The sequence below is a fragment of the Panthera tigris genome, chromosome F2 (genome assembly GCF_018350195.1).
Source record: "Panthera tigris isolate Pti1 chromosome F2, P.tigris_Pti1_mat1.1, whole genome shotgun sequence".
NCBI lineage: Eukaryota > Metazoa > Chordata > Mammalia > Carnivora > Felidae > Panthera > Panthera tigris.
The window spans coordinates 69,802,810-69,826,294 of record NC_056676.1 but is presented as its reverse complement, the minus strand read 5'-3'; the positions used below and the strand labels follow the sequence as shown (position 1 = coordinate 69,826,294).

At 48.5% G+C, this 23,485-nt stretch overlaps 1 long non-coding RNA gene across 5 annotated transcripts in view; it reads right to left on the bottom strand.

Moving 5' to 3' along the window:
• Positions 1-23,485, bottom strand: part of LOC102951043 — a 274,243-nt gene that overhangs the window by 19,869 nt on the left and 230,889 nt on the right. For all 5 annotated transcript variants that reach the window (XR_006213224.1, XR_006213223.1, XR_006213225.1 and 2 more), the window contains 4 exons: positions 19,171-19,337; positions 10,630-11,061; positions 3,498-3,744; positions 2,182-2,267 (listed from right to left, as the gene is read on the bottom strand). This is a non-coding gene — a long non-coding RNA (uncharacterized LOC102951043). The remainder of the gene's footprint in view (positions 1-2,181; positions 2,268-3,497; positions 3,745-10,629; positions 11,062-19,170; positions 19,338-23,485) is intronic.

Genomic DNA, 23,485 nt, shown 5'->3' with positions numbered 1-23,485 from the left:
AACAGGTAAGTGAATGGGTGTGGCCGCGTTCCAATAAAACTTTATTTACAACATCAGGCAGTGGGCCAGATTTGGCTTGTGGGCTGTAGCGTGCTGATTCCTGGTTCAGAGCAGACACAGCAGTGTGACTATTTCATGCGAGCCGATGATGCGACAGGCACGCCACATACTTTCTCTCTTTTGAGTGGATGTCTTTTCAATAACAGGTGTTTGCTGTGTGCTCACCACAGGCCAGCCGCTGTTCTCGGCGTAGGGTTTCAGTGCAGAAAAAGGCAAAACCCTGCTTACATGATGAAAACCCTGTCTATGCCCCTCCCCAGGAGAAACCATCACCCCAACTTTCCAGAGGAAGGAAAGAAGCCCAGGGGGGACATCCCAGAGCTTGTGAGGAGCAGAGCTGGGCTGCCAGACCAGATCCCAAACCTCGGGTCTGGCCACGACTGTGTGCCATCCTGCAGTTCGGGACCAAGACCCTGGATTCCAGCCCAGAGGCTGCATCTGCTGAGCACTCTTCCCGAGCTGAGCTAACGTGTGGCTGTGGGCACCTATTGTGGGGCACTGGCCCAGCTTCCAGAAATGCCCCAAAGCAGAAACGATGGGGTGGAAACCACCAGCCTCTGGTAAATGCAAGAGAGGCAGCTCCCTAGGGCACCCCTACACGATGGCCCAGACGTCCCTGAGGACACAGGGGGGCTCTGACGGGGCCCCACCCTCAGCAGCCGCACAGACTGGCCTGGCCGGGGCGGCCGAGGGCCAGGGGACAGAGCCGATGAACACAGCCCTGCTGTCTGAAGGCCCGTCTGCGCAGGGCATGGTGGGAGCCGGCCTGCCGTCCTCTTTTTATGGTTTTATGTGGCTTGGACCCTGAAATAAAAGAGCTCTCTGTGGAAAGGAATGAAGATGGGAAAGGGAGAGAGAGGAGGGATGGACTTTTCTAGAGTTTCCGCTTGGTGCTAGGCACTTGAATTGAACACTTCATCCACACAGAGGGGTGGGTATACAGCATTGCTCCTGTCTCACAGACCAGGGATTGGGCAAAGTCTTTTTGTAAAGGGCTGGGTAGTAAAAAATTGTGAGTTGTGGGCCATGTGGTGTCTGTCACACCTACTCAACTGTGCCTTAGAGAGTGCAAGCGAGGTATGCACCCCCTGTCGCCATAGAGACAATTCATCAAGGAACGAGCATGGCGGGCTGTCAATAAAATTCCATCTGTAGATACTCTGAATTTCCCATAGTTCTCATGTGTTAGGAAATAGCATTCTTCTTTTGAGTTTTTATTTTTCAAATGTAAAAATGAGGGGCGTCTGGGTGGCTCAGTCGGTTAAGCGTCCAACTTCGGCTCAGGTCACGATCTCACAGTTTGTGGGTTTGAGCCCCACGTCAGGCTCTGTGCTGACAGCTCAGAGCCTGGAGCCGGTTTCAGATTCTGTGTCTCCCTCTCTCTCTGCCCCTCCCCAACTCGTGCTGTATCTCTGTCTCTCAAAAATAAAAATTAAAAAAAAAAATTAAAAATATATAAATTAAATTAAATCAAATGTACATGCAAACATGTAAAGTTTTAAATGTAAACAACATTTGAAAACATAACAACCATTTTCAGTTTCTGGGCTGTACAAAAGCAGCAGTGGGTTGGAGGTCGCCCACAGGTCATAGTTTACTGACCCCTGTCCTACATGATGTCACTGCAGTGTGGGAAGATTCAGTTCATGCCTGGATCACATCCTTAAGTGGGTGACTCAGGAGTCTAACCCGGAACCTAGGTTTCCAAGCCACAAGTACAGAATTCCTAAGGACAGTACGGATGATAGCAAAAGTCTATCTGTTTTTGACAATTGCAAACAGAACCATAAAGGCATTCATTCATTCATTCGATCACTCGATCAATCATTCATTCACTGATCTTTTTAAATGTTCAGGACCATGAGGTAGGAGATGTTCACGTCAAGAGCCTCTTTTAAGCCTTATGACAACTCTTAAGAAGGCTGGCGACTTACAATGGTCATTCCCATTTCACAGATGGGAGAACAGAGGTGCAGAGAGAAGCCCACATTCATTCCATTTTCCCAGCTGCCTGAGCCTGGTGGGGGTGAGACCTTTCCTTATGGAGCGTGGCAACAAATAAGTCACATACGTAAAACGAGAAGGCTGAAAAGTGGATTTTTAAGGTTGAAAAATACGCACAATTGTTCCAGATGCGGGGCCAGCGGGTGAAGCTCAGGGAGGGGTCCTTTGGGCCGAGCCGCATTTTAGCCATCAAACATGGGCACCTGGGCAGCAAGAAACAGAAAGGACAAGGTCCAAAGTGGGGAGATAGAAGGCTGTGTGGAGGGCAAGGGACCTACCAGCTTCGCAAAAGGTGCCACAGCCCCTGGGGAAGGGGGATGGGTTGGCCAGAGGAAGGCCTGAGGCCCCTGCCCGGAAGACGGGATGAGCTGCAGGGCGCTGGGGACTCCTGGGGGCCATCCCCTCTGCTTGACAATTCAGCAATGGCCAGAGCCTGAGGCTCTCAGTCTGCAGCCCCCTGGGGGCTGGGAGCAAGGCTGAGCCGCTGAGCCCCTCCCTGCAGCCCCGACAGGTGAGGTGGGGGCCGCCCGAGGCCCGAGGCAGTAGCGGCCACCCCCTGGCTGGAAGGCAGGCACGGGCTCAGCAAGAGGAGAGCTTGTGATATGTTCGCATGGGCTTTCCTATTGAACCATTCAAGTCTCCCAACCTGATGAAAGGTTGTATCTATTTTTAAAGGTTTGTACACATAAACCACGTGCTATGTTCTCTGCCAACAAGGAACTTGAAGCTTGGAACAGCGATGCCCTGGCTGTTGGAGGCCAGGGGCCCTGTTCTTTGCTGCCTCCCGGTCCTCATGGCACCCCCCTCCGGTGTCTGAGAAACACCAGTGGGGGGCAGAGTTAGGAGGGCAGAGGAAGAGATGAAGGAAAAACAAGGGTCTTGAAGGCGCCGCGACCTTATTGCCTCCCTGGGGAGTAACAAATGTCGTGCTCTGGGAGGGAGTGGGTGAGCGGGCCACTGTGTGACGTGGGAATAGAGGATCACTCTGAGCGAAGGTCAGGCTTCTCCAAAGTGAGAAACAGCCTGAAGACGAGCGGTTCCCTCGACCACAGTGGCACAGGCCGTGCAGGCTGCCAAGGCGAGCGCTGAACTTGGCCAGGCATGCGGGGTTGTATGACAATCTCAGCCCTGCCGGGTCACTCCAGAACACGAGGGCAACCTTCGTACCAGAAAAACAAACCCCTGACCGCCTGCCAGCCGGAGGAGTAAACAGAGGGGCGACCGCACCCCAGGGCCCCCCAAACATTGCTCCTTATCCTGCTGGGCTAATAATAACCACAGCAACCAACTCTCACGAGCACGGACACGTCAGGCTCGCGTGCTCAAAGCTTTAGGTGCATTATCTCTGAAGTCATCAGCAAAAGTCCCCGAGTAAGGTGATAAAACCATCCCATTTCAGAGATGGGGAATGTCAGTCAGGGTCAGGAACTTACCTTGGATCATCATGCCGTTCGACAGTTGAGCTGGGATAGGAACCCAGGCAACCTGATTCCAGGAGCCACACCCAAGGTCTCCACGCTGTCGGCAGGCAGCTGGACATGGTGCAGTGACAATGAGGGTCTCAGAGCCTGGGATTACGTGGAGTCAGATCTCAGCTCCCCCGCTTCTAGCTGGAGCTGCGTGATTTCGGATTAACTCTGCTCAGTGTTGTCTCATGGGTAAAATGTGGAGCCTCGGGTCCTAGGGTGGTAATAAGGATGGGGGGTGCAGGGTATAAGCAAAGCGGTTGCCAGTAGTTCCTCCATAATGTGTCTGGTCTCATGGGGCCCACAGCCTCTGCCAGAGTAGAGCGTGGGTCCTCCCTGAACCTCAGGGTTCTCTTCAGCTCCCATACAGGGTCACCCTCCCCTCCCGGGGTGTCCTCTCTATTCAGTAAACTCTCAAATAGGGTAGAAAAGCCTAACAAGTTACCCAAAGGCTACCAAAGAAACACATTCTCTGACCACCCAGCCTCAGGCTTCCCTCCCTCCCATCAAAGTCAGCCTTTAACTTCCCACCCTCCTCCATCCAGGGGGACAAAAAGGGAAATGGAAAAGGGGGGAGAGCCATCTGAGTCTTGGAGATGGCTAGTTCCGTAAATACAGAATTACCAAACTGTAGAAAGAATTTTCTTTCTTGCCTGAAAATCTCTCTCTGCTACTCCAGAAACCTCCAGGCCCCCCCTCTCCCAGGAAGGGGCATGGGCGATGGAGATCCCTGCATGGAGATGCATTTTAACATCATTGTTTTCCTTTGTCATCCTGAGTGTTGTACCATAGGTATTCTAAAAGCTTTATTCTTAAAGCGCCTGGAATCTGGCTTCAGCTCAGGTCATGAACTCATGATCAGTGAGTTCAAGGCCCGCATTGGGCTCTGCACCGGCAGTGTGCGGCCTGCTTGGGATTCCCTCTCTCCCCCCTCACTCTCTGCCCCTCCCCCAGTCATGCTGTCTCTGTCTCTCTCAAAATAAATAAAAATAAACTAAAAAAAAAAAAAGCAGTATTCTCCAAAGGCACCCAGATCTTCTCCAGTTTGTAAAAAAGGGTCCAGTGTGGGCATGTGCGCACGCGCACACACACACACACACACACACACACACACACACAAGTTACAAAGCTCTCTCTTTGGTCCTGGCATGCCAGGCTCTCTGAACTCACAAGTTCCCTGCCCTTCGTGAAATTATTTCCTAAATAGGTTTACAGATAGGACCATGTTTCCTTCATCTTTTACCTTCCCTGTGGAAATTCTCATTTATCTGCGAATCTGTGTCACTGAGAAAGAGAGAGGGAGAAGGTAGGCAGGAATGACTATACTCTGATAGGTATGCACTTTTCCAGCTACGCCCCCCACCCTGCTTGGCAAGGTTGCCCGTTAATTATCTGCATCCCTAGCACCCTGCAGATTCTGGGAGGGCAGGGGCAATGTTGAGTCCTTTATCCCGCAGCCTAGCACAGCAACTATGAAGATCAAGTCTCGGACGGATGTTTGCTGAACGCGTGCAGGGAAGAGAGAGGCCGTGGGAGAGAGTTTCAAGGGCGCACGGTTGTCCGCTCCCTTCCATGGGTTAATTCCCCGCCCTTGAGCAAATCTCTAGCCATCTTCTCCTGACCTCAGAGGTCCCTCTAGGGCTCTCAGCCTTTTCTTCTTAGTCGGGCCACTTGGAGAACAAGCTGGTACAGTGTCTGCCTCCCAGGGTCAGAGCCTGGCTGTGCCTTCTCAGCTCCTTGGACGTATGCCCTTGCCCTTCCCCCGGGAGCATTGCAGAATGAACACCGTCCACTCCCGGGCACAGTCCCGGGCCTTCACAAATAACATCTATGGAGCATCCAAACCTGCAGAGGACACATCCTCTCAAGTGCACACACAGCATTATCTACGACAGACCCTATGCTCGGCCATAAAATAGGTCTCTTATACATTTCAATGGACTGAAGTCACCCATCACTCAGAGAGGACAACGGGAATACATCAGAAGTCAGCATGAGTCGATACAGGGAAAATCCCCCAAATGTTTGAGGAGACTCTCCCAGTGCTTGACACAGGGCACGTCCTGAATAATTTCTGCCCTGGTATCTTCCTCCACCACAGTTTCAATCCCTGTGCTGCCATGAACAGGGGAGCCCAACATCATGGCTGCCGTCCCAAGCACGGCACTGGCTGTCTGGTCTGCACAATGAGCTGGGACTGCGATTCAACCTGGGAGCACCCTCTGAGCCCCTCGGCTTTTTCCAGATCCATCTTCAAACAGGAAGATCTCTGCCTTGCTGCCAAATGGAGTGCACCCACCCACCCCTGCCCCACTTTCTCCTCTGAGGAGCCCAATCTTCTCAAGGGCCTGCCCAGCATCAGACCCCTGGATGACGGATCTCACTCTATTCATTCAGAATATTCTATGGCAAACAAAATGAAGTTTATTTTGTTCAGGGACTTTAACTGACGCTCCTTGAGGAAAACATGAAAACAACATATCAGAAATGCCTGCTTTCTTTTGCCTGCATTTTAGGGGGTGCCCGTGACATTGGCAATACAGTCAACCAGAAAGGAACTCAACCAGCCAAGTCATTCGAGGTACATGATGACAGTGGCCGTGACATCCTTGGATTGGAGAATGAGGTGGGATCTGAATTTCACTTAGGGGTTTGCTTGAGCTTTTGAAGGCCAAAAACCTGATCCATGTTTTTAGCTCACGATATAAATGGGCAATTATGGTGCTGATAATCCACCACCCGCGAGAGCCAGAAGGTGAGGGAAGCTGTTATTGGCAGGAATGGGCAGTATGTAAACATTTCACCAAGACAAAGCTGGTTGGAGCATTCTTCTCCTATAAGTCAGGATCAAGGTCTCCGAGATAGGAAGGAGTGGGAAATTAAGACCTTAATTAAAGCACACCCCAAGGGGCTGGTTGGTGACAAAACCTCCTCAGAACTCCGTCCACATAAGGTTTCCAATGGGGTCCCATCCAGAGAGCAGGTTTCAGAGGCAAGAGTCGAGTCTGGTTTTGTCATCTTCTAGCTGTGGGGCCAGGGGGACGTGGTTTTACCTCAGCTTCCTCATCTGTACAGTGGGGACGAGAGTGAAAGAACCTACCTCAGAGGGTGGCTGTGAGGACGAGATGCGATGATGCACAAAGACACTGAACAAGAACCTCACATGTAATAACAGACAGTCTAGGGCCCTTATCGTGTGATCTAAGCAAACGCACTTCATGTTCAGGACAACCTTGAGAAGTAAGTTATCACCTTTCATAGATACAAAAATTAAAGCCCAGGAAAGCAAAGAAACTTGTCCAAGGACCCAGGTCGTAAGCTGTAGAGGGGGGATTCAGACTCAGGTCTAACCCTAGAGCCTCAGGAAACTTCCAGTCTAAGAGGAGCGACCCACAGAAACACCACACCAGCACCTCCAGGAGGTCCAGCCAAACTGCCCTAGGGGCAAGGTGCCGGACTCACCCTGTAGGAACAAGGGTTAAGATGCCTCATGTCAGCCGGACCTTGGAAGACATTTTGGTTTTCACCAAGGAGAAGAGGAGGTAAGAAGAACCTGATCGGTGGAAAACTCACATTGGCAAAAGAAAGAAGGTACAGAAAAGGAATTCTGTTAAGTGAGACCGGAAAGACAGCCGTGCTGAGCACTGGGCTGGCTGGAGTCTCATGTGAACTCACGTCTGCATTCTTGGAAACACCCTGATCGGCAGAGCGATGTGGTTAAGAGCACAAGCTCTGTGTCTGATGGATTGCTGACCTACTAACGCCGTGTGACTTTGAGCAAGAGACTTAACCTCTCTGGTCCTGAAGGGGGCTCACCTTGCAAATGAAGGCTGTACTGGCCAAATGGGGCATTCCGTATGAAGGCTAAGCCTCAAGCCTGCTAGCATGCTGACGCTTCTTAACGTGTCTGCTCCCTTAGATGTAGTCTGAGTCCCCTCTGCCATCATTCTGCCCCCTGCCCAGACCCCTTTTGCTCACTGGATGGCATGTCACAAGGCACTACTAGTTCATGTCCAAAAAAAAAAAAAAAAGAAAAGAAAAGAAAAGAAAAGAAAAGAAAAAAGACTCAAAACCTGAAGAGAAATGGGGCTCAGTCTGTTACTATTACTAGAGATGAGCCTTCCACTAACAGCTTATCCTCTTACAGCCAAAACTGGGGATCTGACTTCATCCCTCGTGCAAAATATGTTTTTGCTGAATAACTGTGACTGATAGCATTTGAACTCTCCCATTTGAGAGCAGCCTGGGGAAGACAGTTTGTGCCTGGACCACAAGGGTACCTCTACTGGTCTTTGTGTTTTCTCGTGTCAAGCAGAATGACAGGTTGGAGACTTTCCGAAGAAGGCACATTCGCTTCAAGCTTTCCTCTCATTCCGCCCAAACTCAAACTTGGGGATCTAATTCTGTGCCTGGGCTTACCTAGGCGTGTGTGATTCTTGGAACCAAAGATCCCCAGACACACATCTTTTCAAATTTCACCTTCCCCAAATATGGATGCATCCGACAAGTGGCGCTCAGTCGTTTAAATGAAGGCATTTCTTCCTCTCTTAATGACACGTAAATTAACAGGGAGTCATGCAACTGGTAGCATCTCAGATTTGAGGAAACACAGCATGTGCTGGGAACCAGACTAGGTTTGCAACAAAACCTGCTTCTGCTCTACAACAACCACATGAATGTAGATGGTCACCCCTAACTTACACGTGAGAAATCAGACGACCAGGGTGTTAAAGAAACATTCGCTCATAGTGCTTAGTACGGGGGGAGAGAGTGTGGGCGGGGTTCTGCTGAGTTCCAATTATCGCACAACTCAGCATCAGAAAACACCATCGCTTTAGGCCGCTCATGAGCTTCTGGTCAGGAATTTGGGAAGGGCTGGGCTGGGCAGTCGTGACTTGGGGTTTCCCCTGCCCTTGTAGTCAGATGTCAGCCGGGCTGTGGTCATCTGAAAGTGCAAAAGGTCTAAACGTCCAAAATGGCAGTTTGTGCGGCTGTCGGCCAGCACTGGGGGCTGAGAGCTCAGCTGAGACCACACGCCAGAGCACCAGCACTTGGACTCTTCAGCACCCCGGCCTCGGTGCTTCCCGCGGAGCGAGTAAGGAGATCTGGAGGGTGCTGCGTGAGCCTTTGCGGCTCTGCTGCCTGGAGCCATGACAGGACTCCAGGAAAGGACGTAGATCCCGCCTTTCAATGGGGAGAATGTCAAGAAACGGGGCCCCTTTGTTTTCGAACCATCACAGATGAGAACCATCGCCTGACTGGTACAGACACCAAAACGTGACACTGCTTGTCTGGTGCCCAGAAGCACAAGAAGGGAACGGGAGCCAGATGCGAGGGAGACGATGCTAAGACAAATGCGGGTGGAGTCATCCAGTCACCTGCGCGTCCAGGGGGGTTCCCTTGGGGACGTTAATCACCGACCCAGTGTTGTTCCCACTGTTTGGAACCTGTCTGTAGCTTTCCGAGAAGCAGGTGCAGAGCCGGCTTCGCGAGTTTACAAGAGACATCAGGCTTAGGACTTTGTCAGATATACCTTGTTTCCACCCCCAAAAGGCCTTGCCTAGTTTAATATTTACTGAGCACCAGCTGCAGAATATTCTGGGGCCTGGGAATATCTGAATGAACAAAACAACATACTTTCCTCACAGGGCTTGTATTCTGCTGGGAGATGCAAAAAGTCACCAAATCTGTAATAATGTCAGCAAGACATGAGAACTATGGAGAATGACAGCAAGTGGGGCCTGGGGGATACTGTAGTGGGGGAGGATGGTCAGAGACGGTCTCCCTGGGAGTTGACATCTGAATGGAGATCTGAATGCAGTGAGGAAATGAGCCAGGTATCCAGGGGAAAGAATGTTCCGGAAAAGGGGACCATTCCGTGCTAAGGCCCTGAAGCCAGCCTGCGCTTAGATGTGTTTGGTCTATAGCAAGAAGACCAGTGCGGAGAGTGGAGTGAGCAAGGAGAAAAGGAAGAAAGCGAGGGCCTAGGGTCCACGCAGGGAGGGCCGTATAGGGCACAAGAGGAATTCTGGATTTTATTCTAGGTGGGGTGGGACTCCACTGAAGGGTTTTGAGCAGGTGAGTCCCAGGATTTGGGTTACATTTTGAAAAGATCTCCCTGGCTGCTGAGAGAGGAGGGAGGGGAGGGTAGAAGCCAGGCCCGTTTGGAGGCAGGCTACTGCAGTGGTCCAGGCAGAAGGGGGAGACAGCCTGGTCTGTAAAGTCACCGGAAGAGGGGATGAGAAGGGGTGAAATGGACACACATTTTGAAGGAAGATATCACCAGATTTGCTAATGGACACATCTACCAGTTGATTTTTTAACCTCACAAAAGATGTTTCCAAGAAACATTTAGCCCATGCCCAAATTCAACCCTGATCTTTACAGAGGGTGGCAATGTGTGTGGTGGAAAGTGGGAGAGACCCAGGGCAAGCCAGCTCCCTTACACGCTGGGCAGGGGTCTGTCTCATCCTTGTGGCAAAGAAGGAAGGGCCTGGAAAGCAGGTATCTCCCCTTCCTTCCCACCTCACCCACCCTGCCCCTGCAAGATATGAGGTTCAAAAGAATAAGCCACTGGCTGGAAAGACCCTTTCAAAAAGGAGTTCGAGAAAGTCTAGAGCCTTCTAAAAGGGCTGTCGGGGAGATCACACCCATTTGCATGGGCAAGTTTGGGTATTTTGGTCATTCGCTTCATGACACGACTTTGTGGCCACAGCCTCTCCTCCTGCACAAGTCAGTTCTCTAAGGGGCCCTTTCTGTCAAAAAGAAACCACCACTGGGGCTGCTTTGAGACAGACTTTAGGGGGAGTTTCATGCTCCATGAGACTCAGTGGTGAAAGGGTCAAGAGTCTGTTTCAACACAAGTGGCCAGATGATTAGATCAAGATCCAAACCCAGGCCTATAATAATGGTTTCCTTTCTTTTCTTTTCTCTTTTCTTTTTTTTTTCCTCTTCTTTTCTTTTTTCTTCTCTTCCTTTCTTTTTTCTTTTGGATAAACAGGTACATAGACACTATGGGTCAGGCAGTGTTCTAATCATTGTATAAAATATTTAGTCACATGAGGTTAAGAACGACCATTATCCTTCATTCAATACTCACCACACCTTTGCTGAGCATTTTGCAGACGAGGCCAGTGAGTCACGGAAGAGCTAAATGACTTGCCAAGGCCCTATACCTAGTAATGGTGGAGCCGAGATTGGAACCTGGGACTTCTGGCTCTGGAATTTGGGCTCTTAACCACGGTACTAGTCCAACACAGCCCGACACTGGCTGTGCTTTGGCGGAAGTCTGTGTATCCATTCGAAACGTTTTCCGCTGCAAATTAAAGACAACTTGGAGTGACGTAAAGAAGCAGCCAATGTTTCGATAACAGACAGTCTGGATGTAGACGCCTGTCTTAGGCTGGTGGAACAGCTCAACCGTGCTATCAAAGATCCAGGCTTTTTCTGTCTTATCTGCTCTGGCATTTCATTCTGTTGACTTGTCTCCTCATGCTTGCAAGATGGCTGCTACACCTCCAGGTATCTTACCCTAGATCCAGGCAGGAGAAAAAGATAAGAATGAGCCTCCTTTGTGGGGCACTTTGTCTTTTTAGTTGGAAAGTTGCCCACTCCCTAGCACATTTCCCCTCATGAAATTAGACCTTGCCTGCCATTTCCATATCTGGTTTATACCAATTTTGATTCATCTCATTCAGCTGGGATTGGAAACCATCTTCCCTGAGGCCTGGGCCCTCTTCCATACCACCTCCACATATCACAGTTCTATGCGGTGGGGAGGCAATGGCTATTGAGGAGACAACGCATACCATTTGCCACAGTGGGTTTTCCTCTCCCCCTTCCACATGGGCACACGGCAGCTCAAAGTCGCAAAGTCAAGACTACGTGACTAGTGAAATGGTAGACCCAGAATATTAACCTCGATCCGGCAGACTAAGTCACCAGCTCTTAAACATGGTGCAGTACGTTGTTGAGTGGAGTCAAGAACGGATGGGCACACATTTGGCTTTATCGCTAATAGTTGTGGAAGCTTGGGAAACTTAGCCAGCCTCCCTAAGCCTCGAACTTCTTATCTCTGAGAAGCCGCCATTGTGGTTAGCAATGGTACCTAACCAGAGGGTGGCTATGAGGGTAAATGAATTAATATATGTAAAGAACCTGACAACACTAAGCCATCGATAATTCCTGGCTGTTATCAGTGTTGTCCCTTATTATTGCTGTTGCTATCTTAATGCCATGAGACTCCGTAGACACAGTGCGCTTGTCCTCGAATGAAATACCACTTGGGGCATCCCTGGCTGACGTGGTGGTACTGACTAGCGGGTGGACTTGATAGTAAGGAGAAGGTGTTCACTGTAACACTCAGTGTGGTTTCAAAGCCCTGATGTTTGCCTTGCTTGAATTTAGTGACCTAGGTCCTGGCCACTCAAAATACGGGTCCACCATCTACAAAGCACAACAGTTGTTCTCAGGACATGCAAAGGTCCAGAGGTCTTCAGAGTTCCTTTCAGCAATACAACTGGAGGATGCTAACCAGAAGGAGAAGCTAATAACTCCCAACCCAGGGGCTATTTGGAGGATTAACTGTGTTAGTGGCATTATAACTAAAAGTGCTGAATAAATGTGAAAAAATAAAGCTTTGGCAATTTCTCACAAGGCAACAATAGTCTTACTATGGGATGCAGCGATCATGTTCCTGGGATCTACCCAAATGAGTTGAAACTTATGCCCTCTCAAAACCCTGCACGCAACAGGACACCTGGGTGGCTCAGTTGGTAAGGTGTCTGGCTTCGACCTAGGTCATGATCTCCCCATTCCCGAGTTCAAGGCCCGTGTCGGGCTCTGTGCCGACAGCTCAGAGCCTGGAGCCTGTTTCAGATTCTGTGTCTCCCTCTCTCTCTCTCTCTCTCTCTCTGCCCTGCCTCTCTTTAATAAATAAATAACGTTAAAATAAAATTCAAAAAAGAAGAATGAACGAAGAAACCTGCACACAAATGTGTATACCAGCTTCACTTCTAATTGCTAAAACTTGGAAGCAACCAAGGTGCCCTTTAGGAGGTAAATAGATACAAAAACTGTGCTACATCCAGACAAAGGAAATTATTCAGCACTAAAAAGAAATGAAGCATCAAGCCACATAAAGACATGGAGGGGACTTAAATGCATATTTACTGAGTGAAAAACGCCTAACAGAAAAGGCTACATACTGTATGAGTGAAACCGTATGATATTCCGGAAAAGGCAAAACTACGGAGGCAGTCAAAGATCAGTGAGGCTGCCAGGGGTTTGGGAGGAAGGAGGGACAGATGGACAGGTGGAGCACAGAGGATTTTTAGGATGGCACAACTCTTCTGCACGACAATGTCATGGTGGGTACGTGACGTTTTGCACTGCTCAAAAATCCACAGAACCATGCAACGGAAAGAGTGGACCCTGAATATAAAGTATGGCCTTTCATTCATCATAATGTATTAATATTGGGTCGTAAGTTGTAGCGAATGTACCACATGAACCCAAGATGTTAACAATATGGTGGGGGCAGGGGATTGGTATACAGGAACGCTCTACTTTCTACTCGATTTTTTATAAACCTAAAATTTCTCCCAAAAATAGTCTATTGGGGTGCCTGGGTGGCTTAGTCGGTTGAGCATCTGACTTCAGCTCAGTTCACGACATCATAGTTCATGGGTTCAAGCCCTGGGTAGGGCTCTGCGTGAACAGCTTAGAGCCTGGAGCCTACTTCGGATTCTGTGTCTTTCTCTCTCTGTCCCTCCCCTGCTTGTGCCTACTCTCTCTCTCACACAAAAATTAAAAAAAATAATAATAAATTTAAAAAATATTAAAAAAAAATAATAAAGTCTATTGAGGCACCTGGCTGTCTCAGTCAGAAGAGCACACAACTCTTGGTCCTAGGGTGGTGAGTTCGAGCCTAAGGGATTACTTAGTATAGGGATTACTCAAATAAATAAAACTTAGTAAGTTTATTAATGAATGAATGAATGAATTTTTTATTAGTTTTCTTTATTTTTGAGAAGCAGAGAGAGACAGAGCGTGAGTGGGGGAGAGGCAGAGAGAGAGAGGGAGGCACAGAATCCGAAGCAGGCTCCAGGCCCTGAGCTGTCAGCACAGAGCCCGATGCGGGGCCCAAACTCATGAACGGTGAATTCAGGACCTGAATGCTCAACCAACTGAGCCACCCAGGCGTTCCAGTAAGTCTATTAATTTAAATATCTGTATCTATATTGCTAGGCAGATAGATAAAGTTTAACAACTTCCATGTCTTTTGATCCAAGGATTCCACTTCTGAGATTCTCTTGAGATACAGGACATACTAGAAGGAAAACTTCATTTACAGAAGGGAGAAGAGTAAGCAGCCTGAAGTTGCTCCCCAGCACCCACATGGATAAAAGCAAATTAAAAAATGGTAGTTGAAAGTGTTCGGAAGTAACACAGACAATGCTTGCAGAAAAATGCCCATGGGGAAAAAAGTAAGAGCTTCCTAAGATAACTGTGGGAAAAACTTTGTATAAAACAACACAAATGGCTTCCAGCACCTTGATAATGCAATTGTTCTCACGCTATCTGGGGCCATGAGATTATGGATAGCTTTTTTCCTTCTTTTTCCAATTTCTTCTAATATTTTAAACATGTACATTTATTTAAATATATTTAAAGGTCTATGAATCGTTTAGCAAGGGGAGAAATGACAAGAGCTGGTCGGTGTTCTTAGTACTTGGATAAATTGTAAGTCATTTGGGTAACTCACTGAAAGTCACATTGCTACACAGCTGGGGTTGCAGACATTCATCCAAAGCACTTGCCATCTGAAGCTGGGGCTTAGTCAAAAAGATACTATTTAGAGACAGTATAGTCACCCTGGGATGCCGAGCACACAAAGATATGTGGGAAACAGAAATTCAGATGCCGAGCATACAAAGATATATGGGAAGCAGAAATTCAGAGACCAAGAGAGAAGGTTAAGAATCTTACTCACTCACTCACTCACTCACCCACACAGCAAGCCTTTATTTACTAACTGTTTACTAGAAGCCAGGCACAGGGTCGGGAGGAGGCACTTCTAAATAAAATCAAACCTCGGACCTTAAGAACTTCTGGTCCAGTCTCCCCAGAATCCCATATTTCCACACTAAATACCTTTAAATGGTGGAAAAGCCCACTAACTGTATAAAAACCAGCATAAACTGGGACTCAGCATGTGGTTCCCCTAAGCTGTCTCAACACACTGCCTCTCCGGAAGGCAGGAACCAGCCCTACAACCTGCAAGATAACTACCTCCCCATGCTTCTTCACTTATGCTTTTACTTTTAATGTTTATTTATTTTGAGGGGGAGAGAGAGAGAGAGAGAGAGAGAGAGAGAGAGAGAGAGAGAGAGAAAGGATCCCAAACAGGCTCCACTCTGCCAGCGCATCGCCCGACATGGGGCTCGAACCCACGAACCGTGAGATCATGACCTGAGCCAAGATCAAGAGTCGGATGTTCGACCATCTGAGCCACCCAGGCACCCCCCACTTAAGCTGACTTTTTAGGGTCAGGAAATTTACTTCTGATTGTACCTCCCACCCCAGCCCCACAACATCAAGCATTTCAGATCAAGTATCTGTGAATCATAGGTCAGGTTGAGTCATTCTTAAAATTTCCAGGCTGTGAATTAAAACTATATTGATCACTTGGCAGTGGATCAAACAGACAAGAGACAATGTGACTTACTCTGCAGGTATCTGTAACAATGCAAAGCGGATTTGCAAGTATTGTATTGAAATGGAGGTGGGGGTGAGATGGGCTGACAACTTTGCAGGGAGTGAGGGCTGGTAAATGGATGGGGCCCTCAGTTCCTTTACCCTCTGGTTTCAGATAAGTATCACGCTGATGGTTGTCTCTCCATTCACCGCATTGCCTTTTTGTTTCATTTTGGTTAATGTGAACTACATTTATGGTAGGCTTTTGGCAACTGCCACAGATTCAGAGCCTATAAAATTGTTTTCCAGGGAAAAGGGAAGGGAGGGCTTGAGCACCTCCTACGGGGTCTCATTCCCTCTCTTAGATGGGGCAGGGCTCGGCGGCTGGGTGGCCCCGACGGTTAAGCGTCTGACTTCAGCTTGGGTCATGATCTTGTGGGCTCATGGGTTCAAACCCCGCCTCGGGCTCTGTGCTGACAGCTCAGAGTCTGGAGCCTGCTTTGGATGCTGCGTCTCCCTCTCTCTCGGCCCCTCCCCCGCTCATGTTCTCTCTCTCGCTCTCACTCTCTCACTCAAAAATAAACATTAAAAAAAATTTAAAAAAAGACGGAGCAGGGTAGGAAGGGGAGGCTGCTCAAGTTCCCTGCCCCAGAAGCTTTCGGGGGAAGAGTCCCCCAGACTGGTACCAGCCTACACACAAGGGAATCAGAAACAGCAGCTCACAGAGGGTGGAAAACAGCAGGAAAGCTGACCCCCACAGAGACCTTGCGGGGCCACGGCACCCACACGGTTTTACACCCTCTTACCACGACCTTTCCCCTGCACTATCACACTGCCTCCAGGCCCGTGTGTCATGCCAAAACAAGGGGCCAGAACCGTCACCCCGTGTGGGAAAGCCTGGCTGGGACCACCAGGGAAACCCACCTGTGTGTGAGTCAGACCCTCGTGTCCTGCGTCTCGAAGCAGGGGTACACGTCAACGCAAGCTTCAGGGCCCAGGCGGGAAACTCTACCTCTGAATCATGACCGCGCGGAACCTTCTCTGGGCCTCCCTTGGAACCCACTGAGGGTCTTTACTGGGAGCGAGGGCGGCTGCACAAGTCTCATGTGAAAAGGTGATCTGAGGGGTTTTGGTGGTCTTTTTGGTCAGTTCACAAGATGAACTAGGTGCAGGTGACGCAGCTCAGAAACGCCAGAGAAACACGAGCAAGTGTGGTTTTTAACTTTCTTTTTTGGTGGCTATTCGGCTAATTTGAAGTCATAGTATTAACAGATGGAAACCCAGAGAAGGTTAGTGACTTGTCTAAGAACTAGACAAGCCTGGAGGGAGAGCTCGGGGGCCCACAGTCTCCTTCCCCAACCCCATGCTGCCTTGCTTAGAACCGAAAGATCACACAAAGCAAAGGGGACAAGAGTATCCATTTTAATTGGATCATAAAGTAATAGGAAAGAAGAGTAAGATCCAAAGGCAGGACATTATGGACTTTGTGACTTCTACTCAGCTAAAAGCTCTGGGCTAAATCTCTATTTAAAATTTTGTAAATCTATTTCAATGAAAATATAACAAAGTATATTTAATCACTTGAAACTTCAAACGTATTTTAAAGTATTAAATTTTTTTTTTTAATGTTTATTTATTTATGAGAGACAGAGCATGAGCAGGAGAGGGGCAGAGAGAGAGGGAGACACAGAGTCCAAAGCAGGCTCCAGGCTCTGAGCCCGACACGGGGCTCAAACTCACAAACCATGAGATCATGACCTGAGCTGAAGCCGGATGCTTAACTGACTGAGCCACCCAGGAGCCCCTCCAATGTATTTTAAAATTGCATCTTCCCCATCTTGACACACAGTGAAGAGTAAGCTAATATGTTCTACATAGGAATCCTGGGGCAGTGTGTGTGTAAGCCCTATAAATCACAGTCTAATAGCTGAGAAAGGCTCACTGAGCCCATTGTGCAGATGAGAAAAAACAGGTCCAAGGAGAGGCAATGACCTGCCCAAGGAAATTCAGTGGGCCACCAACACAGCCAACACTGTATCTCACATCACTCGCTACAGAGACCTGTGCAACTCCCCATGCCCCGTGCACTTCCCTAGCTTCTGCAGGCAAGGGAATTCAGGTCCCTCTGGCAATCCTTCGCATTTCACATGATTTCCGTCTACTGGTCTGGCATAATCTGCAAAGCAGCTGGCTGATTTTCATGAAATGTGTTGTAGCTACCAAAAGATATAGCAGTGGACACAGTTAGTTTCTCAACATGTACATAAGGGATCCCAAACTGTAGCGCTCATGAAAGCAGATGACGAATTTATTTATTTGGGGCTCCTGGGTGGCTCAGTCGGTTAGGCGTCTGACTTTGGTTCAGGTCATGATCTCGCGGTTTGTGAGTTTGAGCCCCGCATCGGGCTCTGTGCTGATAACTCAGAGCCTGGAGCCTGCTTCGGATTCTGTGTCTCCCTCTCTCTCTGCCCCTCCCCCACTCACGTCTGTCTCTCTCTCTCTCTCTTAAAAATAAATAAAACATTTCAAAAAGGGAAAAAAAAGAATTTATTTATTTGATCCAAATAAAAGGTATATCCATACGATGTAATAAAACTGGGTGGCAGTTACAAAGAATAAGGCAGCTGCCATGGATAGCACTCTTGGGTATATTGATGAGTGGGAAAAGGCAAGTGACTGGTTTATCAAGGGCTACAAAAATAGTTATGTGTGTGCACATGCACATAAATACATTAGAAATGTCTACAAGCATGTGCCCCCAAGAAACAACCCAAGTGGAGTTGATAAAGAAACAAGGATAGGGACCCAGTGATTAAAAAGAACTTTAATTTTATTTGAAAAGCTTTTTTTTTTCCAAGGTGATAACATTCATTTACTCTTTGTGTAATAAATGACTGATTTTTTACAAAAAGAGAAAAATAGGGCTTTACTCATGTACCTCCATACCCAACCTGCTACTTGAGCACCTCCCACTCCCGGGTGAGAGGAAAGATTGTCTGCTTGGTTCATGTCATGAGGCAGGTGACATGTGCTGTGGGGACGGAAGGAAACAGTACAGGGATTTCTGTGTTCCAGGGGAGATTCAGAGGCTGAAACAGAGTCCTCGGCAAAATTCTGTCAAGGCCTGCCATCTTGAACACAGTGATGATGACAATGGTTTCCAAATGGGCAAAACTTTGGCAATTTCAAAGGAATTTCAATCGTTTTTGACTTCAGTTAGAGTTCACAACGGAATATGTGACAGCACAAAAGGTAGTCTGTGGTTCCCAAAATTTCACCCCACAGAGGGAGATGGTTTCGGTGCTTTTTAAAGGCACCGACTCTTTGGCTGTTTTTATCGGTACATATGGCTTACTCTGCTAGGCTAGAAATGGCCTCCGCCAAAATTGCTGTTTTGATTTGGATTTCCAAAAATAACTCACGAAAAGCCTATCGTATGAGGAAGATGGTCACACCCAACTCTGGGGAGGAAAAGGAAAAGCATTTGATTTGAATCACTTAAGAGCGGAAACTGAGAGCATGTATCTCCTTGTAGCAACTACTACATAATTATCCATCCTAATGGAATCCTTTCAAAACCAAGGCGGTTCAACAAGAAGTTTAATGGAACATACAATTTCAGGGCCAACTATTCTGTCAAAGCCACGTTAAATGAAGACAGCTCAGCAGTGACCAAATCCTGCTCACGTATCACGTGTTACGGGTGAGGGGTGAGAGGGGGTGGGTGTTCTCCTACATGGGGGAAACGTGGCGATGTGCTAGGCTCCTCGTCCAGTTCAATGTGTCCTCTAGTCACTGGGCACAGGGATTCAATTCTCTCTGGGTCAGTGTTACTGCTGGGCCTCTCCCCTCTGTCAAGTGTTTTCTGGTCTTCCTAAGAGAAGAAGCCAGGGTTAAAAATGCCAGAGATAAAGACAGAGAGAGAAGAGAAGAAGACCCTTACCATCCAACCTGTTCATGAGCGCAAAGACAGGTCCCATTCCAGACACAGGCTCGTGGAGGACAGCAGTGATGGAAAATGGTCTTCACCACTTGGGACGCTCCTCTGTGTCACTTAGCTGTGTGACCTCTGCTGAGTTACTTAACATCCCTGAGTAGCAGTTCTCTCACCTGAAAAAAAAAATCACATATATATATATGTGATATCACATATCATATATATGATATATATCATATATATATGATATATATCATATGATATATATCATTTATATATATACATACACACACAGACACCTGGGTGGCTCAGTCAGTTGAGCGTTTGACTTCGACTCAGGTCATGATCTCCCAGTTTGCGAATTCGAGCCCTGCATCGGGCTCACTGCTGTCAGCACAAAGCCCATTTCGGATCCTCTGCCCCCTTCTCTCTGCCCCTCCCCGCTTGTGCTTTCTCTCTCAAAGATAAATAAAACTATGGCATATGTGTGGGTCAGCTGTACCAGCAGCACTTGGAGCTCACCATTAGTGCAGTAGGGCTCCGCCCCACGTAGATTAACTTGAAAGAGAATCTGCATTTAACAAGGGTTCCTGGAGATTTGCGTGGGGCTCCAATTTGAGAGACAATGGCTTCGGCCATTCTGCACCAGGTGCACCAGGAGTCAACAGAACATGATGTAACAGCTGCCCTTGGGGGAGAAGCAGAGTCCCCAGAGGGCCACCTCTGGTGGGCGCATTTCTGAAGACCATCCCAGATTGCTGTCCAGTCTTCCTGCTTCCTGCTTGCAGACAGGGGAATCAAGGCAGAGCTGGGAGCCCCCTGAAACTGAAGGATTCTCCACCAACAGGGCCAGACCACCCTGGGGTCCACAGCCATGTCACCACAGATGTCCCCCTATCATCAAATGTGTCCAGAAGAGGCCCTGAGTGCAGAGAGGACAACGTCAGCAACTAACAGTAAGTGGCAAATGAGAACGGCGGCCGAGAAACTCAGAAGAAATGGGTTGGACGACAGACCATCTTCTCTTCCCTGATTCCGGCCTAAATCAAGGTGCTTTTGTGCTGTAAGACACAACCACCTCATACAGTAGGAAAAGAAATGTTAGACACACACAGGGGCTTTGCTGTCTATGCACAGACCATCTCTAGCATCGCAGACGAGACCCTTTTGATATTGACTCCCTCCCGGAAGGGAAACCTGGAGGCCGGGGAGCTGGAGATTGAGGGAGGAAGAGGAGGAAGAAGAAAAGGAAGGAGGGAAAAAGAGGGAGGGACATTGAAATTAAAAAAGTAAAAATAAAGTTCAAAGATAGTTGAGTCTCTTGTTATGCAGAGTGACGTTTAAAAGTCCTCCTAGAGGATATTCTGGCCATGAAACCATGTTTTTTACCTAAAACCACACTGCTGAGCTTATGATCCTTTGTTCAGACCTCACACCCACCACACCTATGTCTGAAAATGCTCACATGGAGAAATCCGGCAAGGATGTGTTCCGGGGCGGCAGAGAGCGACCTTGTTTATTTGCTCCCAAACCAACAGACACTAGAACTAACCCAGCCTCTCAAAATCCCAGTGGCTCCTGACTCCAGTCCATTTGGCTTAGTTAGGCAAGGAAGAATCTCTTCCAGAAGATTCTAAAGCCTGGGTTTCCAGAGACTTCCCATGACTAAACGGAATTGGGGGACACAACGCTTATACTTTGGGTGAGTGTGCGTATGTGGGAACTGAGGGAAGAGACGAAACAGGCATGCATTCTGGAATGCGCAGCACTGACTATGCTCAGTTTATAAAGCACTTCCTAAATCCTTGCGGGGAAGAAATATAATAGAAACCTGATTTAACGGGGGCAGACCGAGGCCCAGTAAGGTTTCATGGTAGAACCAGGAGCTAAATGTCCTAGTCTCCCCAGCCACCTTCCAGCAATGACCCCCACATCTACCACCTGCTGGAGGCCTTACACTCTATCTTTATTGTTGGTTTCTTTTCCTTCCTTCCTTCCTTCCTTCCTTCCTTCCTTCCTTCCTTCCTCCCTCCCTCCCTCCCTCCCTCCCTTCCTCCCTCCCTCCCTCCCTCCTTCCTCTTTTTTTTTTTTTTTTGAGTCTGTTTCTTTACAAAAAATATCACTGGGTCCTCAGCTGAAAATTTATTTTACTGATAAGGAGAGTAATGGCAGTGTTCCCTCAGGCTATGGAGCTACGACTGATGATGTATAGTTGGATGGATAGAAGGCCAGCGTTGGAGTCAGAATCTCTTAGGTCAAATTGTATCTTTGCTACTCATAGCCATCTGACATTTGGGAAGCTGATCTCTCTGAGCCTCTGGTCTCTTCATTTTTAGAAACGGCAACAGCCACAGCTAATAATATTTATCAAATGGGAACTGTGTGTGTACTCTTAAGCCAGTGTTATTCTAAGTAAGCGCTTTGTATTTCTTAACTCCTTAGCATACTGTTATTATGCCCTGTGTACACATGAGAAAGCTGAGGCACAGAAAGGTGAAGTAACTTGCTCAAGGCCACACAGCTAAGCGATGGCAGCACTGGGATTCTCCAGGTGGTCTCCAGGCTGGAGCCTGGGCTTTAACCATAACAGAAATGCTCCCACAGGGCCGGCAGGCGGGCTATGTGAGATCAAAGGAATAAAATGCTTACCGGGCCATCCGACACAGAGCAAGCACTCAATAAATTATAACTATTAGGTACCATTTAGAAATTAATTTCTTTGGTTAGTCAGACACACCAGGGTTACTATAGTATGAACGTGTCTAATGAGAAGCTGCTGCCTATGGTGGCACTAGTCCCTGACAGGTGTTCTTTCGCACCTGCCTTCGGCTGGCACTCTGGGCAGGCGATTTTGGTGCTCTGCCCTGGAATCTCCATATTGGCCTCTCACAGGGGGAGCCCACAACAGGAACCCAACTTGGGGCAGCTAGGATGGGCACAGGTCTGACGTCCGCCCGGCAAGAAGGATGCTAGACTCTGGAATGAGTTGGACGGACTGAATCCCCAAGGCGATGGCCTCGTGCTGGTTGACTCACTGCTTTAGAAATTCTCTGTAGTTGGCTAATTGCACAGAGTCAGGGGGAAGAACTCCTTGCCTAGAAGAGGCAGCACGAGTCAAAAAGTGGGCAAAATTAAAGATCTGGTGTGGACGAAGAGCCAACCGGTGGCTGAATAAGCAGCCAGCCACCGCTCTCTTCCTCCTTATTCAGCTCTTCCCCGTTCTGTTCGGGTATTTGGAAGAGGCACGCGGTGGCCACGGCAACCCTATTGTCTCTGTCAGGGACTGGTGTAGGGAGGACCCCTGGCCCCATCTGGCCAACCAGGGGAAGTCTCCTGGGGACTTCCGGGGAAATTCTGCTCCCTAATAGAAGATAAGAGAGTTGCGGAAAGGACTTCCTTTTCCGATTGGGCATTCTTCCTGCTGGAAATTCTGGTGTGCTAAGGTGAAGTCTGCGGCAGAAAAGAGCATCTCAAGAGATGCTAATCCAATGTCCTGACACGCTGGGGCGGTCAGACGCATGCTTATGGATGCATCTGACAACACCAGGTGCTGGGGAGGCCGGGGGAGACAGAACCCCCTGAGCATTGCACTGGTGGATGTGTAAACCGGTACAGTCATTCTGGAAAACAATCTGGCAGTACTTGTGAAATTAAATATGAGTATGCCCGATGACTCATCCATCCCAGCCCTGGGTCTGTACCAAAGAAACTCTCCCACACTCCCCATGGGCACAGGTGCGAGGTGCCATTGCAGATTTGGCTGGGCTGCCCTAGTGTCCATCTGCAGGGACAAGAGAAGTGAACAGGGCAGGATCTGCAGCGACGGAAGGGCAGACGCAGCCCTCTTATGAGCTAAGTGTAAACCGTGCACCAAGACTGGATCTCAAAAAGAGAGTATTGAGTGAAAAAAAGACAAGAAGGAGATCCGTAAGAGAACCCCATGCGTCTAAGTTAAAAGACACCCAATCACAGCCCTACAGTAAGTCCACATGTGTGGCACACGGCAAATACTGGAGTGGGTGCCTATGAGGAGTGAAGGGAACAGAGCGGGAAAGAACGCAACAAGGAGGAGAGGGGTCTTTCAGAGGCCGGAGGTAATGTGCCTTGAATGGAGGAAGCTTTCATAACAATTCAAAAGAAAAAAGTGCCACTGGATTTGGAGTCATTCCCATGACCGATTCCTACTGGCTGTGGGCCCCTCGGCAGGTAACTTACAGCCTCAGCTTCCCCACTACAAAAGCAGATGTGAAGAACTGCCCTACGGAGAAGTGGGTGCAGAGCCTGAATCTGGAATGTAGCGACAGGATGGCAACTAAGGACT